Source organism: Ambystoma mexicanum, chromosome 10 (genome assembly GCF_040938575.1).
Source record: "Ambystoma mexicanum isolate Mex_15411 chromosome 10, UKY_AmexF1_1, whole genome shotgun sequence".
Classification (NCBI taxonomy): Eukaryota; Metazoa; Chordata; class Amphibia; order Caudata; family Ambystomatidae; genus Ambystoma; species Ambystoma mexicanum.
Window position 1 is genome coordinate 804840005 of NC_090932.1, and position 18645 is coordinate 804858649.

The 18645-nt window shown below is 48.8% G+C and overlaps 1 long non-coding RNA gene across 1 annotated transcript in view; it reads right to left on the reverse strand.

Annotated features, from left to right (window-relative positions):
- The window catches only part of LOC138491766 (uncharacterized), a 33329-nt gene extending 21502 nt beyond the window's left edge, over positions 1-11827 (reverse strand). Inside the window, exons 1-2 of the long non-coding RNA XR_011276081.1 lie at positions 7340-11827; positions 149-7120 (exon numbers count right to left, since the gene is read on the reverse strand). This is a non-coding gene — a long non-coding RNA (uncharacterized lncRNA). The remainder of the gene's footprint in view (positions 1-148; positions 7121-7339) is intronic.
- Positions 11828-18645: the final 6818 nt, after the last annotated feature.

Genomic DNA, 18645 nt, shown 5'->3' on the forward strand with positions numbered 1-18645 from the left:
TGCCTCTTGCTCCCTGCCTTGCCTCTGCCGGGCGGCCTAAAAATGAACTTTGGGCCCCCTGGCTGCCTCTTGCAGTCTCGCTCATGCCCCCAGCCGCCCCATGCCTGCCCTGGTCTTGCTGCTTCGCTTTGCGCAGGGGTCTGCTCACCTTTGGGGGAACGGGTGGTCAGTGGATCTCTCCTCTCCATGTCACTGATGCTTCTTTCCTTCCTTCCAGGTACTACTCCCTCTGGAATTTCTGGATCCTTATTGCCATTGTTAAGATGTACTGTTGTGCTGAAAGAAGTACTCCAGAGCCATAGGTGGGGCACAAGCTTCTTTAGTAGGTTCCGGGTTACAGGGTGACACAAGAGGTAGCTTCATGGGTAAGTAAGTAGAAGGTACAAGAAGGATACATAGGAAGACATCCACTGGCCTCCACTATCACAGGCAATTCACTCTGACATTCATGGAACACACTGGGGTACTCACAACAGTCCACAGCTAACATTCCACCAGGCATTCCATCAGGCATTCCATCAAGCAAGCATCCACACAGGGCCAGAGCAAGGAGACACAAGACATAACACCTGGCCTGCAAACTCCCAGTTTTTGCATGCTGATTTCTTGCATGGTGCGTATGCATTGTGTTCCCCAATCTCCCATTAGCACCACTTCCAGGTTTCCAGTTTGTAGATATTGTAACAGGATTCTAGTCCCTGTTGCTTTTATGAATACCCAAGTGATAGCATTCTGTTTTCCATTAAATGTTACATTGTTCCGTGATAGACTGCAGTTTCTAGTGTCATTTCATGTATTGGTTTTGGTCTCAAATGATTTCTAGAAAGAGAGGTAGTATTGCTGTCTAAACGTGTGTCACACTCATCATGTTCTTTCTCATGACTCGCACTTCACTCTACCCTTATTTTCAGCCAGGGGTGTTGCTAGGTGTGGAAATGATCTGGGGCTATGCTAATGTCGGGGCTGTCGGGACTCGGGGCTAGCTAGCCTTTTGGTTGTATCCCCTGAGATTCTATCCTGGGCTACAACCAAAAGACCCAGGGCTATAGCCCCCTAAGCCCCTCCCTCCTAGCAATGCCTCTGTTTTCAGCCCCGATTTACGTTCCTTTCTCACTTACATTGACTGCAAGGTCAAGCCAGAATCTGTGTACTCTTGTGCACTTTGTACTGCTTCAATGCGCTACCTATCCTTTACTAAAGATGCCAGTGTCTACCCACTTTATAGCGCAAGGTGCACTGTTATGAATCCAAGGATGTCATCACTTCTTTCTCTGGAATAGCCTCCCCTATGTGGCCAGGGGACAGCAGATGCTACCTGATCCTGACCCTGGGGGTGGCTATATGAGGGAGGACCACCTGGGGATAGGTGACTCGCAGGAGGACTCAATATTCTTGGATGAGAACACATGCCGTCCTTTCCCTTTCATGGAGGTCTCCTCAATCCTTCATGCCTTAATGGCATAGTGCAACACTTATCCCCCACCTCTATAGAAAGCTAGGGTGTTTAAACCCCAAACTCCCATTATGGAAAACATACTGCTGGCTTGGACGACGAAGAGGCAGAGAGTAGTGAAGCTCAGTATCCACTTCCCCAAAGTCATTCAGAAACTAATTACAGAACAACGGACACGAAGAAGAGTGACTGAGTAATGATGCTTACAAGGACTGGACAGCAAATGCCACCGTGTAGCTGTTGGGAAAGGAGTAAGCAGACCGGGAACTTTAAATAAGGGCTGGTCGCAGCTAACAGCAGGCAGGAGAGAGGAAAGCTGCAGGCACGGAATTACATCGCAAACCGTAAGCTTGCTGAGGACAGCCTTCAAGGCAGGGACGCTGTGGCAGAGGTCGGAAAGGCAGACTCGATGAAGGAACAGAGAAGCCAAGGTGTAAGCGGTCCACCACTTAGAGAGGGAAAACCGTGGGAACTGCACATCACAAAAACCAACACCACGGACTGCAGCGCTGGAGGAAGCGCACCCAAAAGCAGTACTGCAAGGCAGAGAGGAAAGAAGAGGCACAAGAAGCAACCAGTAAGCCCTGGGAAGAAAGTAGGTTTACCAGCGAATAAAGGTTGCTGTGTATCAACAACAAAAATAGCTGGTGAACTTAGAAGAAGCGGATGGGTTACCGGGTGGTTAAATTAAGGGAAATGCTTCTTGAGAACGCTACAAGCAGGAAGCAGCAAAGTCATTAAAGAAGCCATAGTGTTGGGGGCGCTGTTGCGCACGACTGGAAATGGCCGCTCGTGTGTAAGCTCTGGCAAGGACGAGGGCCGTAATGCCGAGTTACCCGTCATTATAACACGGTTCGTCACGACAAACGCAGGAAATGTGCAGCATAGTATGCTGAACCATCCGACAAAGTTTTGGGACGCAAGCTGGTAGGGAACTGCAGCGGCGGCAGCGAAATCAGGAACACACGCGCCGAAGGGGAGAGCAACCTGAGGCGCGGCTCAGTAGGCGAGGAGGAGCTTGGCCCCAACCTACGCGAGCAGCGGTCGCAAGACAGCAGATACGGCTATATCGCAGGTGGGCCGCGGGTGCTCCGGAGGACGAGGAGTGCCTGCGAACCCCCCCCCAGTACGATCGTCGGTACCAATACACAGAAGCGGAATTCTTCAAGACCGCTGGTACGCGGCAGCAATATAAGCACAGGCACTGTGAGACTGGACGGTGCAGAGGAAACGGCGCCGATCTCCGAGAGCAGCGTCCCCAGGCGAGGTGCACAAGCTGCACAGAGGGTGGACCGCGGTCGCTCTAGGGACCGTTGAGCGCCTGCGGACCCCCCAGAACCCTCGCTGCAACTGCCGGGTGGTGGCGACAACACCAGAGGGCTGGCCCAGGGAACTATAAGGTAGGCGGACATTTGCCGGCCGCTGTGAGGAGCCCCTGAGGCAACAGGCACTCCAGCAAGCACATTGAGGCGCCGGGGGGAAGAGCGGGCGACCACCCTGAGTCTAGCACTCCTGCCCCGTTCTGGAACTGGGTCCCTCCCAATGTACACATCAAGCTGGGCAAGTCCATATGGGCATACACTGAAAGTACACTAACTCAGAGTCATATTGGACTGCGCACCCCCGGAGTGAGGCCCCCAGAGGATGCCACGCTCTCTGGGCCCCGACCCTGGACACGGGGAGGTCACTCAGTGTGACGGGTCAGGAGGGTGCACGGGTAAAGAGATCACTGAGGCGGAAGACTCAAAGCTGTAACACACTGGTGCTGATAACGTCGATTTAGCCCATGCGCGCAGCCTACAACAATTTTGACTGTGAAGAGTCGCATAGTTAGCGGATTGCTCCGTGAGGGGGATACTACCGACAGTAAGGGCTTCAGATAACGGAGTTATGGGCCAAGGAAATTAAGGATATTTGACGTTGATTTACACCAATCCTGAGAACAGCATAGGGCACCCACGCGACCAACTGGAGAGACCCGCGAACCCAGCCCTGGGGCTAAGGTCTTCCGGCGAGAAGGAAGTGAGAACGATGCCCAAAGGCTTTGGCCCAAAGAAAGGAACAGGGGCCATCGATAAATATACAATGACAATGAGGAAAGAAACTGAACGCGCACTGACAGAGGAGTTATCCCCCCCGGAACAAATGGCTACTCCACCACCGATGATGGACCCCCAGGCGGTCTTTTTGGCTATGCAACAGGGCTTTTCCTCCCTAAATGAAAAGCTTGATGGAATAACAGCGAACGTCGCCACCATTAAGTCGCCACCAACATCACGGATGATGGAAGCAGAGACAAGGATATCTGGCACGGAAGATGCACTCGAGACCTTGAAGACCACAGTGTCCACGATGGCAATCAAACTGGGAACTGTAAAAGCTAAATGCGAGGATTTGGAGGCTAGATCCCAGTGAAACAATATCCGTATTATCGGAGTACCGGAGGAAGCTATGAAAGGATCTATGGAAAAGGCAGTGGAGGACCTTATTCGCAATCTCCTGGGAGACCCCGGATGGTCGGCAATGTTCATTGTGGAGCGAGCACATAGGTTGCTTGCCCCTAAGCCGAAACCTGGCGCATACCCTAGACCTATAATAGCGCGACTGATAAACTACCGCGACAGAGATCTAATTTTGAAGACTGCTAGAGAAAAGAAAGAATTGAGATGGGAAGCCAACATCATTCGCATCTTCCCAGATTTCACGCTAGCGGTTCAGCAGAAGAGGAAACAATTCATAGGAGTCAAGAAACTACTACGGGAGCGCCAGGTACAATACGCAATGCTCAACCCGGCGAGATTGAGAATCCAACACCAGAACAAAGTATATTTTTTTACGTTCCCGGAAGAGGCGGCGAACTTCGTCGAAACTCATATACTTGCGCCACCCGCGCAGCACACGAATGGGAAAGACTCCTGAACTCAGAGGTAATCCAACAACAGGCACGTAAATAGAGAAAAGTAGACTCATGGAAGCGAAGGCCCCCCCAAAGGGAGCCGGAAGCAAGGGGAAGCAATAATGTATACTGCAAATCATGATGCACGGAGAAGGTCCCGCATGTGTTATCATTAGTGAGAGCAACACGAAGAACCTGGAGCGCTGTAACCAAACGAAAAGGCATAGGCACTTGAACTCGCCACAGTTCCCCCTGTAGCAGGTGCACAAAAAAATGGATGGGAGGGGGGGGGAATTTGAAGCACATAGTTGGAGTTCGGGGAACTATGAGGGAGGGGGGAGGGATCGGAACGGTTTTGTTGGGATTTGGTTTTGAAATGGGAAGTTTAAAAGCAAAAAGCACGTTGGTTCAAAGCACTTAGGATTCAGAGCACGCACTGCAAATACGCCATCAAACACAAGACCACACTTACGTCATAGATAATGGCTGAACAAGACACAGGCAACATCAAAATACTGAGCTGGAATGTAAGGGGATTGGGACCTCGAGTCAAGAAGAGGAAAATATTTGCCTATATCAACAGACAGAACCCTAAAATTATCTTCCTGCAAGAAACACATATAGGGCCCGACTATGGGGGTCAATTAGTTGCGCACTGGGGGACACATCAGTACTACACTAAATATTCTAAAAGGGCTAGAGGGGTGGCTACTTTAATCCATAAAACCCTCTCATTCACCTGCATTACCTCTGATTGTGACCCCGAGGGGAGATATGTACTTCTTCATGGCACCCTAAGTGACAAGGAGGTGGTTTTATTGAATATATATGGCCCTAACATAGACGATGCAGAGTTCTATACAGCACTATTTGGGAAACTTGCATCTTATCCCACTGCCAGTTTGATAATCGGCGGAGATTTCAACACGATCCTCGATACACATCTAGATCGTACCTCAACGCAACAGAGGGTATTGTCGAAAGCGGCACAGAATATACTCATTCATATGACTGATTTGAATATAAAGGACATTTGGAGGGTGTTAAACCCCTCGAAAAGGGAATATACATATTAATCAACCGTGCACTACATGCACTCTCGAATTGACTTATGGCTGGTAGACAATGTAGTGTTAACATGGACTGATAACGTTCACATCTATCCCAGGACATATTCTGATCACTCCCCAATACAATTAACGCTGCGCATTCCGGATACCATGGTGAGGAAAGCACCATGGAAATTTAAACCTGCGGCCCTACAAGATCTGGTGTACAAAACCGCACTGACAAAATACATACAGGAATATTTTGACATAAATGAGAATTCGGTCTCTAGCCAGGCTATATTGTGGCAGGCGTTCAAAGTCTGTATTCAAGGTAACTCAATATCCACAGAGTGTGGAGTCTTCAAGGATATCCGGGGAAGGCTAGCGCGCTTAGAAACACACATATCCTCCCTTCAATCTCTATTTGCACACACATCATCCTCACAACTGAGCTCAGAGATTAAGCTTAAACTGGAAGAATACAAGGATGCGGCAGACCAAGAGATCTGGTATTTTGATAAACCAGCAGCTGCCCGCAGATACGGGGAAAGTGAGCGCCCAGGTAGACTATTAGCCAGAACAATAAGGGGCGAAGGGGGCTATACAACAATACCATGCATAACACTAACGGACGGCACAGTTACCACCGACAAAGATAAAGTTCTGGAGGTGTTCTATGAATACTATAAGGCATTGTACTCCCCTCAAAGCAGTGCAACTGAAGAGGAGATTGATGAATATCTCTCCCAAATACCAACAACGTTATTAGCAGATGTCAATAGAGAATCTCTTGAAAACCCGATAACTGAGGCAGAGATAGCAGAGGCTATAAAAGCCTTACCCAACGGGAAAGCCCCCGGGACGGATGGCCTTGGAGCGGAATTTTATAAGGAATTCAGCTACCTCTTGGTGCCCAGGCTACATGCCGTCTGGCTTTACGCTGACGACATTTTGTTGTATTTATGTGATCCAGATCGCACGCTAGGCAAAATTCTTGCTGAAGTTAAAAAATTTGGAGACTTCTCTGGCCTGCGACTTAACCGAACCAAATCAGAGATTTTCCCGCTCACAAAAAATACGGTATCACCTCATGATCTACACGGCCTCATCTGGAGCCCTACGCATATCAGATATTTGGGGGCACACATAGCTAGAACAGCACAATTATCTCGGCCCCTGAACTATAGCGTGCTAGCGGACGCTCTATGTATTAAGATAAGACGCTGGGATGCTCTACCAATCTCAATGATGGGAAGAATAGCCCTAATTAAAATGATATTGTTACCAAAGCTGTTCTATTTGTTTAGCACTGTACCGGTCTGGCCAGGTCGAGCCCTGTTTACTAAAATGAATAGTGCGTGTGTCTCATTTGTATGGAGGGGGCACTCTAGGCTGAGCTGGAAGATGTTAACTAACACATACACAAGAGGAGGGCTGACAGCACCCAATTTAGAACTATACTATTTGTCAGCACACGCACACTATGCAGCACATTGCACCACTATCTTCCTTGATCCAAGTACCCCATCGACAGACACTACAGAACGAGAGGCAATTACCGCACTACACCAGATGACTACATCTTCTCACAAGCATCACAACTCCATAGATCCCACGAAAGTGACGGTCACGGCCTGGGCCAAAGTGCCAGATATATATGGCAAAGACAAGTTATATCACCCGAGTATGCCGATCTGGGGATATCCTCGAACACCATTTACACTAATAATAATAATAATAATAATAATAATTTGGCATTTATATAGCGCTACGAACCCTCAGGTATCTGAGCGCTGCTTATTATTACCCACGGTGTGTGGTGCTCATTTATCGACCTCGGAAGGATGAAACGCTGAGTTTGGCGCTGCCGGGATTCGAACCTGCATTCGCAGGCTCTGCACTGATGTCAAAGCGAGCGCTCTACTCGCTGTGCCACTTGACCTAGATGGGGAGGTGGCTATATACTGGTCTTCCAAAGGTATATCCCAGTGGGGACAGTTATTCTCAGAGAAGCTCTTTGTAAAATGGGAAGACATCCAGGATATGGTGGGAAGGACCAATATTCATAAAATGTAATATACGAGAGTGAAAGCAGCGGTGCAAAAACTACTCCCCACCTTCCCCAATGAACCGGAGATTAATATGGGACTAAGCTATATGTTCACAGGGGGGACACAGAAAATCACAGCCTCAGCACTGTACAAAGTCATAATGCAAACACGCCCAGTGGCCGAACACGCATCCAAGGGCAAATGGAAACAGGATCTGGAGCAGCAAATCGAAGATCATGAGTGGACTAAGGTCTGTGAACTCACCAAACAAATATCCTGCAATGCCAGGTACAGGCTAATACACTACAAAATAGTACATCGCACCCACTACACCCCAGCGAGGCTCAAACTAATTTACCCCGCCTCGTCGGGTCCATGTCCAAGGTGTAAGGCTGAGGACGCAAATATTTACCATATGCTATGGGCTTGTACAAAGTTGAGTGAATATTGGAAGGAGGTGTGTGCAGCTCTAGATGAAATGGCAGATCAACCCATAGAATGGACACCCTGGTTATGTTTGCTGGGCTTGATAGGCAAAATGGACCCAACCTGGCGAAAGCTGTTAAACCTTAGCTTATAGATAGCTAAGAGAGCGATACTAATGGAGTGGAAAAACGCAAACCCCCCGACGAAGGCAGATTGGGATAGCGATATGCTATGGACTAACGACACTGAAGAACTGTATATCGACTCGGTGCTGCCCACCTCTAAACCAAGGAATATATGGGCCAGGTATAAGCAATATTTAGCAGACAAAGCAGACTGAAAATACCAGAACTGAGGAACAATGATATTGGTGCAACTTAATGTGTTTGATGTGATGTATGATTATGTATGTGCCTACCTCGTGCAACGTTAAATAAAGTCTTTAAAAAATAAAATAAAAAAAGAAGCCATAGTGTTTATAATGCCAGTTGCTAATAGGTTATTAAACCCCAACTGTGGATGAAAGAGTAACCTGTATGAAAGACCTGGCAATCATTTATCCTAAATGAAGGTTGCGATAGAAAATGTAAAGTCCTGGAAAGTAAAACACACCAGGTGAAGTTAAGAATCTGTGCAACAAAGTACATATGTAATAAAGTCCTGGCACAAGAATACACCAGGTGAAGTTCAAGATTTGTGCAACAAAGTGTTTGTGTAATAAAGCCCTGGACAAAGAGAATAAGTATCTGTATGATAAAGTGTTAAAGTAATAGTGTCCTGGCAAAAGAGTAGGCCAGATGAAGTTATGGATTTGTGCAACAACATGTTCATGTAACAAAGACTTGGCATACCACGTGAAGGTTAATGTTTAAGTAATTAATTCCTGGTAGGAAGGTACAGCAGTTGAAGGTGAAACAAGTGTGCAATGTGACCTGGCAGAAGTATGCCCAGGTGGCGATTGATATTAAGAAGGTTGTAAAGACCTGCAAGGAATGGTCCTTGATTTAATGAACTATTGGGAAACTATGAAGAGAAGAGGGAAGTCCTTAGGAGAAGACATTTCCCAAATAGGACTGTATCAAAGGAAGAGAGCTTGGGGAAGAAAGCCAATTCCCAACAAGTGTTGAACCATGTAAACCACCACTACTGTCAAAAACCTCAGCTGAACAATGGACGCAGACCGAGCTCTGTCTCACCACATCAACAATGCTTTCAAATACTGTAACTTCGCCCATAGGCTCCTGGAGCATATCTTCCCTTACCTGTACCTCACCTACCCCAACAGACTGGCTGCAATTATGTCCATTGTCATATCCAAAGACGTTTTTTAAGGTAAACTCCCAATTTTTTTCAGGGGGATCAATTTCTCGTAATGGGAGGAAATAATGAGTATACTTTGAGGATGAGAAAAAGATGACCCCTCTCTATGCCGGTAAGGGTAGGCTTGGTGGTGCTTTTACAAAGTCAACATTTTAAATACATGGTATATCATAACACAATAGAATCACTTGTTTAGGAACCAAACACAAAACTAGAATTACTATAGAAAAATGACAATTTATGAATACATCATTAAAAACACGCAAGAGGGGCGCGTGGGCAGTAGTGCCAGCGATGAGGCTGCTCCTTTGATGGCCTCCGCACATTGCCTGCAGCAACCAGCAATACAATGCTGTTCCTGACCGAGTTTTAAGGCAGAAACAATCCCTATGGCCAGCGTAAGGTCTGGGCCGTTGCCGGACCGTGAAATCCTCACCCTCCTTTCTCTGCAGCCCTGATTCGGAGCCAGCGAAGCCTGCGCCCCTTGCCCGCCGCTCTGTGAGCCAAGATGGCGGCCGGGCTGAAGTTACGCGCTCTCCACGCCTCGTCCGCGGGCAAATCTAACTTCAGGGCGCCCCACACAGCAGGACCGGAGCATCGGAGCCTCCGCCCACCTTCCCCACCCTGCTTCGATTGGCTTCTCTCCAGCTTGCCGCAAAATCGCCCGCAACACCTTTCTGCAGCCACTTGTGACCTGAGCTGACCCCAACAACCAGCAGCTACCCAACAGCAGCCTGGGCTCTCCTGGAAGCTTTGACCACCACAGCGCTGAGGACTGGACCCACATGATCTGGCCTCCCCTCTCTGGAGCCCGGCCTGCGCTCCCCACCTGGACATCCACATAACCCCCACAGAGGATCTTGCCGGCACCAGCGTCACCTGCTGCTTCCTGGGGCGCCCCTGCCCACCTCCCACCACCGCCAGAGTAAAGAGGCCTGGTCTCCCTGCCTCCAGCCCAAGGGATTCTGCCAGCCGGTAAGCAGACCGCCAACTGTTACAACAGCTTTTGAGCCCCATTCCCCCCACCCGCACTCTGATACCCACATAATTCCTGTGGCGGAGCTTGCTGGCACCAATTCTACCTGCTGCTTCCTGGGGTGCCCCGGCCCTCCTCCCATCCCTGCTGCCGACAGAGTAAGGAAGCTTGGTCCCCCGGCTCTCGTCTTGGGGAACTCCTCCAGTCGGTAAAGAGTTCACCAGCGGCAGTAACAATTTTTGAGCCTCACTGAGAGCCATCTTCTCCTTGAGTCCCGGGCCAATGGCTAAACTCTTAAACTTCCCAAGTCAACGGACATTTCCACCATGCTCATCGCAGCAGATAAAGGAAAGAAATCGGACCCCCCGAAACTCACGCTTCAGTAAGCGCCGGAGCACAAAGGGACCCTCGCAACCAAGGAAGACCTCCAAGTCTTCATGTCTGATATTAAGTCAGAATTTAGATCCTGCATGTTGGAGCTTACCGCAAAGCTGGAACAGATGGTACAGAGGGCCGCGGACGTCGAGCACAGGTTGGGGGAGAATGAAGACCTATCTCAAGAGCACTCTACAACCCTTGTGGAGGTACAACACACAATCCAGGTCTTAATGGACAGAACCGAGATCCCCGAATTCAAGCCAGAGGACCTCGAAAACCGAGCCTGCTGCAAAAACCTGCGGATTCGAGGTGTCGCCGCCTCAGTTCCTGACAAAGAGCTAACCGAGTATGTGGGCGACTTCTTCCAGTTGCTATTGCCACAGCTGGACAAATCCCAGCTCCTACTAGATCGCACACACAGACTGCACCCACGACGAGGGATGGATTCAGACTTTTCCCCCCTCGGATGTGATCACGAGAGTACCACCAAGGAAGCCATCTCGGCAATCGCACACACAGACTGCACCCACGACGAAGGATGGATTCAGACTCTTCCCCCCTCGGATGTGATCACGAGAGTACCACCAAGGAAGCCATCTCGGCAATAGGCCGCTCACGCGATGAACTATCGATCCAGGGCTCCCCGCTCCAAATCTTCCAGGACCTCTCTCTTCTGACGCTGCAGAAGCGTGGGACTCTGTGACCCCTCACGCTCTTCCTCCGAGACCATCAGATCCGCTACCGGTGGCTGTTCCCAACGGCTCTCCAATTCTCTCATAAGGGTACCCCCGAACGATCAGCTACCTAGACGACGCAGCAACAATTCTATGCCCCGGCTCTCCGGGGGGCACAGGGTTTTCCTCCGCCGACCGGACAGGAACCGAACAGGGCAAAGCTTCCCCCAAGCCGAGTCTAGCACACTGGTCAAGAGTGCAGAGAAACCGCAAAGTCAAATAGAGATCAGCCGTGTCCCAAAGGAACACACAGCATTGGAACATAACCTACTAATCTTTGCTGTGGGCCCTGTGCGGCCCATGCCCAACTCCAAGGTGCAAGTCACCGTATTTCCCTTGGAGTGAAACCCAACCCCTTTGGTTGGCAAAAGGCCGGAGATGAAATTGGTCCCCAAAGTTAAGGTTTCAGCCTCCCTTTGGAGGCCAAAGTTGGAAGTCCCTTCCTCCCATTGGAGGCTAATTAAAACATTTCAGCCACAGGAGAACCCAATCAAACTCACACCTCTCGACTATGGCTGACTCAGGCTCCCCCCACATCCCCCTCCTGGGACCTACAACTCCAGGGGTCCAGCCCCCACACCAGAAGTTGACATTTGTCACCTTAAATGTCAGAGGCCTAAACTCCCCCCCCCCCCCTGAAAAGGAAATCCACCCTACAACAGCTGCAGGACGAGGAAACCTCGGTGGCCTTCTTACAAGAGACCCATTTAATGCCGGCGGACTTTTACAACCTTCGCAGCAGCCTCTTCCCCCTGCAACTGCTAGCCTCTAACGGCACCAAGAAGGGTGGGCACTGCCATCTTCTTTGCAAAAGTCCTCAGACCGCAAATTCTGGACTCATTACGATGCCCGGAGGGCTGCTTCATTGCAATCAAATGCATTATTTTCAGCCAACTTTACTCCCTCATTCCAGCGTACGCTCCCAATGATAACCAGGAGGGTTAAGAAGAGGCCTCCTCCCATTCGTTGAGGGACAAATCCTCATGGGGGGAGACTTCAACAAGCCCCTGACCCACTTAAGGATCGATCACACCCCCATGCTCCAGAGACCTAAAACTGGCAAACAGCCTGCTCCACCTCTTTCGGGCCCTAGATGTCATGGACACTTGGAGGGTACTCTACTCAGATGAGAAAAACTTTACTTTCTACTCATACGTGCATCGTACCTTCTCTCGGATTGATCTGCTGCTAGCCTTCCCCCAGATCCTGGCCTTTACAGATGGCATTACCGTTGGCCCCAAGGGTCCTTTCTGATCACGCCCCGGTCTTGCTGACCCTGCGAGCACATGATCCCGATCCTCCCCTTCGTCGACGATGGAACTTATATGACCCTATTTTAAATTACATGGCGATAAGGGACTCCATTGCTAGATCGATTAAAAACGTCTTCACGGAGAACTGGAACGAGGACACGTCTCCAGTCAACACCTGGGACGCCATGAAGACGGTGCTGACAGGGGAACTGATTGCTCAAGGTGCAGTTTTTCAAAAACGTAGACGTGTGGCCCGCATCGCCCTGGACAGTGAAGTCCGGGAGGCTGAAGCCACCCATAAGCGGAAGGGTTTGTCCCCGAAATCCTGTAGGGCCTTTCAGGTGGCACGGAAGAGGCTGGAGGCATATTATGCTGAAGCCACTGCGCAATTGCTAAATAGAACTAAACAGTGGTACTACGCCAAAAGCAACAAAGCAATCAAACTGTTGGTAGACAAACTAGCCAAGGCTAAGAAGAGAAATACCATCCTGGGTCTCCGCAACCCCCAAGGCACAGTCCAATTTGCAGAACGCGACAAACTGCCACTGGCAGTTGCCCATCTCTAGGAGATAATGAGAGCATCTCCAAGGGACCAAAATGAACAATGGGACTACGTGTGGGGCGCGGCCCTCCCACACCTCATGGCCAAGGCAAGGGAATATCTTGAGGCCTTCATCACAGGTGAGGAAGTCGACGCGGCCATAAAGAGCCTGACACCCAGAGACCCGGGCCCAGATGGGTACTCCACCCGATTTTACAAAATCTTTCGCCCCCAACTAGTGGCCCCTTTGACTCTTCTCTTCAACTCTTTTGCCACCACGGGAAGTATCACCCCCTCGATGCAGGAGTCCATCACAATCCCCATTCTCAAGCCCGTAAAAGACCCCAAGGACAATAGCTCACATAGGCCCATCTCATTGCTAAACCTCAACCCCAACATATACTCTAAGATCCTGGCAAACCGTTTAGCCCCTGTCCTCCCTGACATTATAGACCCGGACCAGACGGGGTTCATAACCCATAGGCCAACAAGAGACATTTGCAGAGCCCTGAACTTAATATATGTCACTAACCAAGAATCGCAACAACTTGCCCTACTGGCCCTGGATGCAACTAAAGCTTTTGATGAAGTGGACTGAACCTTGCTGTGCCTCGCATTCGAGGCTTTTCATTTTGGCCCATTGTTCCAAAAGATGGTCCTAGCTAACTACCAGTCCCCCAACACCCTTTTGAGAGTCAATAGTCTGCTATCAGACCTGATCCCTCTTACGTGTGGAACAAGACAAGGATGCCCTTTGTCCCCCCTGCTGTGTGCCCTGGCCATGGAGCCCTTGGCCCAACACAACCGCCTGAACCCCCGGATCAAAAGCCCACAAGTAGGCCCTTCCCAACACAAGATAGCTCTTTACACCGATGACATGCTATTGACCATCACTGACATTGCAGCCTCCATGAAGGCGGCCCTGGCCGAAATCCAGAGGTTCAGGAGAGTGGCAGATTTTGCCATCAACTTCGAGAAGTCGGTGGCCTTGGGGTTGCGGCTAGGTACAGGGTAGAGAGAAGCCCTAGAGAAGCAATGCCACACCTCCATGACCCCCTATGGGAGCATCATGACACCAACAAAGGGCTTTGGTACGGGTGCCTGGAGTTGGGACAAAAATACGTGGTCCATGGTATAGACATCCTTGACTTTGCACTAGTTTATAAGTGTTTACGAACTGTGGATTCTGTTGTATAAATGCAACAGTCTCAACCTTGATTTGTTGAAGAAAGTCTCGAATAAGGTTCACAAAAACAGCCTTGGGGAACAAGGGTTCTGGACGGAATCTTTGGATGAAATTCGAAAGATTTTCGAATAATTTGCTCACGTTGCGATGAACTGTAACCATGAGAATACAGTGACCAAGATGGTAACATTTACATACTACATATACCTAGCAAGTGAACCAGCCCATACTATGGCCGACAGGAGCTTCAGGGCCATGGAAACGTAGAGGTAGGACTACCTAGTTTCCATGGAGAAGCTGATAAACATGAACCAGCCGTAGAACTGCCGGTCCACACACAGCCGACGCAGGATGCGATAGTTATATGCTTTTGAGGTAAGCCCTAGGGTCTAGGAAAGCCCAACCATTAAGGGATCCAATCAAACAAGGATCCGTTGTTGTTTACGTCACATGCAGATACTACGAAGTATTACAACAGTGAAAGCTTCAACAGTATGCTAGTTTACAATTCCTACACCGCAAGTATTATTGTTTCTGAAATGCATGTCTTGCTGCCATTGACTTTGGAAATGTGATTCCGTATTAAACGACGTAACCGGCTTAACACTTTGTAGACAGGCATTGGGCAATTCGTGCCCTCGTGGGAATCATGGGGTTGGACTACGACTTTAGTCGGGTTATACACGGCCTGCATCACGGGCTCAGGACTTGAATACCTTGCAGCTGTATGGGCGCAGAGGGAAGCACTAACAGGTTTTTTTTGAAGGGGTGTATAATGTAACATTTTAAAATGAACAAGACGCATTTTGCAACAATGGAACCACAAATATATGCGCATACTAAACGGTGCGTTCGATTAGGGTAACACACACCATTTTATGTTTTTCTATTCCCTATTTAGGAGGGATTAATCCCATGACTTCTTTTCGTACTGCAACCATGCTGATGACGCACGGACTCAAGTAAAGGGTAAGACACTTAGTCACACACCAGCAACAATGGCATTTTTCTCACGATTCTACAATTTAGTATCGTTTCGAGAATTGTTTTCTTGGCATGCCTCATAATTTCTAGGTTATTAGTGGACACCCGGGGTTTGCCCTTATCGTTTACAACTAGAAATAAGTAAACAACTGAACGTAAACTGCCTTAACCTAGTTTTTGATAGTTTTGACCAATTAGAAAACCTTTTCCAAAATAAGTCTTAATAATGACTATGGACTGTGTATCAGAACGTATTAATGCAAAAGATTTGCTCAATCTTATGGCTGTGTTTTTTCTTTTTCTTCTCCTTTCTCTCACCTGTTTTTAACCGATATACACCTCCCTGATCCCCTTCCCGAATCTCGGTCTTTATCATTTTACCTCCTTAAACGGTTGTGGTTTACATTAATTTTTTGTTTTCTAAAATGTGGATGCATTTTGAACTATTCCGGTACCAACTAATTGTTTTTTTTTTAAAGTTTTTATTTTTTTCACAACACATCAAACTTAACCAACACATCGGACATTTCAGTTTATTAGCTTCTTAGCTTACATTAACATGTAACACATTGCAGTCCTCCCCCCTCTCTCCCCTCCCTCCCCATTAACTCGAGTGCCTACTTCAATGCTTCAAATTCTGTTTCTTAGGGTCAATCTACTTCACTATTCCCAGACGTTTTATCTTCGCTGGTTTCGACCTCGGAGAGTCCCGATATTGTGGCCATGATTTGTCTCTATGCTATCAGGGGTCCCGCTTCCTCTTCCCCTCCCCTACTAACTGCTTCGTACCATGCTGCCATCTCCGCCTCTGCCCACACCTCTAGTCTGGGTCTTTGGGCTGCTTTCCAGCCCATAGCAATTCTCTGTTTGGCCAAGATATAGGCCAGATCTTTCAGTTTACTAATATGCTTATGGTTGCGTGGTCTGGTAAACCCCCCCAACATGCATGCCCATACTGATTCCACCTCTAACTTGATCCCCTTTGGGACAGGCGTTGTTTAATTTCCACCCAAAATCTCCCCACCTCCGGGAACGCCCAGCGCCCACCTCCCCGCACTTGGGGCATTTCTGTGTCACTGCGCTTCCAAACCTGGCGATTTTACTGGGGGTTATATATGCGCTGTGTGTAACATATAACTGAATTTGCTGCAGCCTCGCATTCCGGGACACCTTCTTGTGATATCTCTGGGCTCTTTCCCAGTGCCCATCCTGCATAGGTTCTTCTGCCTCCTCCTCCCAATCTCGCATCAATTGGAGCAGCTCCTTACCCACTCTAAACATCAATAGTTCGTAAATTCGGGATATTTCGTGCCCACCCTCTGAGATATCGTACATCGTTTCAATAACAGTATTGGGTTGTTCTGCCAGTACTGCCCCGGGCCATTTTACCCCCACTCGTTTAATGATTCTGGTATATGTGATATATTGTCCCATGTGTATTCCAGTTTCCTTCATTATCTCTTGGAAGTCCAGTGCCTTCCCCTCTTGCGATATGTCACCTGGGGTCGCGAGGCCCACTGGTTACCAGAATTTACGGATCCCCATCCTCATTTGCTCATCCTCTCCGCATAGCGCCAAGAGTGGCACCTGTGCAGAGCATGGGGTCAGGTTTCCCACTACTTGGCACGCTTTGTGCCATGTTATCCAGCCTAGTTCCAGTAATCTCGCTCGCCCATGCATCTCTAGTTTGGGTAGCCATATTAGTTCTTTTAAGAAGAATGGGTCGCAGTCCTTCCTCAGCAATCTGGCTTCAGCCGTCTCATTTTCGGACAACCTCTGACTACATATTGAAGCTGCCCCGCCAGGTGATATATCTCGAAAATTCGGCAAGTTTATGCCCCCTCTGTCATATGGATTCTGCAATTTCCATAGGGCCACTCTGTTTCTGGAGTTATGCCATATAAAGCCCCTGCATAAGCTATGGAGTTTCGTGAAAAATCGTTTGGGGAGCATGTATGGGATATTCGTGAAGAAGTGTAGCAGCATGGGCAGGACCACCATCTTGAGCAAGGCTGCCCTACCCACCATGGCCAGGGGGAGTTTTGCCCAGAACCCCATGATATTCTTGATGCCTTCCACTTCCCTTTCCATGTTGTATTTGTATTCGTCTATAATTGAATGGTATACATTGATCCCAAGATATCTGATTGTTCTAGTCTGCCAGGGTATCTGCAGGATAGGTAGGTTCCCCTGTGGGACTCCCCTATATCTCCCGAGAGGAAACATACTTGACTTTTTGGGGTTTACGGCGATGCCCGAAAGGGACGCATAGCGCTCCATCAGTTCCAGGACATACTGTAAGTTTTCCTCTGGGAAGCGCAGGTATAGCAACATATCATCTGCATATAGTGATATCAAATGCGGTCCCCCCTTCATATGGACACCTATCTCTTCGTACTGCTGTCTGAGACTGATCGCTAATGGTTCTAATGCGAGGATATATAGCATGGGGGACCAGGGGCCATTTGTCTGAAATTATCGCTCCCGTTTTGACCCTGGCCGTCGAGAAGCTATATACCATCTTCACCCACCTCAGATACCCTGGTCCCATCCCGTATTCTTTCAGAGCCGCCATCATCCAAGGCCGTCTCACAGAGTCAAAGGCTTTTATTGCATCCAACGAGACTATTGCCATTTCACTGAGATCGTCCTTTGTTCTATGATATGGCGGAGTCTTCTGTGATTGTCGGATATATTCCTGCCTGGGACGTAACCAGTCTGATCAGGGTGTATGAGTTTATCACCCTTTTAAGTCGGTTCGCCAAAACACTGCTGTGAGAATTTTGCTGTCTTGGTTTAACATGGATAGGGGTCTTTACGACCCGCATTCCAAGCTTAGCTTACCGGATTTGAGAAGCGGAATAATCACTGCCTCTCTCAGAGACTCCGGCAATCTTTCCCTCTCGTACGCCTCATTTAGCATAGCCAGCAGCAGGGGGAGCACTTCTTGTCTATACGTTTTATAGAATTCGCTGGGGAGCCCATCTGACCCCGGGGCTTTGCACGTGGGTAGGTGCAGTACCACTGTCTCTAGTTCCTCTATTGTAATTGGGGCCTCCAGGTTCTCTCTTTCTTCCTCGTTTAGCTTAGGTAATCCAGCGTCTTGCAGTGTCTCCCAAGTCTCCCGTTCTGCAAACTCCCCTGTATCTTTTTCGAGGCGCTTGTAGACTCTGAGGAACCCCTCATTCACCCCCTCCTGGGTGTTCCAGATCTGGCCTTCTTCTCCCATTATCTCCCTGACTACTGGTCTTGGTGTCTCATTTTTATATAGCCATGCTAGCAGTCTCCCCAGCTTATCCCCCCTACGTGTTGCCCTTCACTATATTTTTTGTAGTTCAGATTGCATAGCCGTTCCCAAAGCCCCTCACTGGCTTGTTGTAGTTGGCTCACTTGTTCGG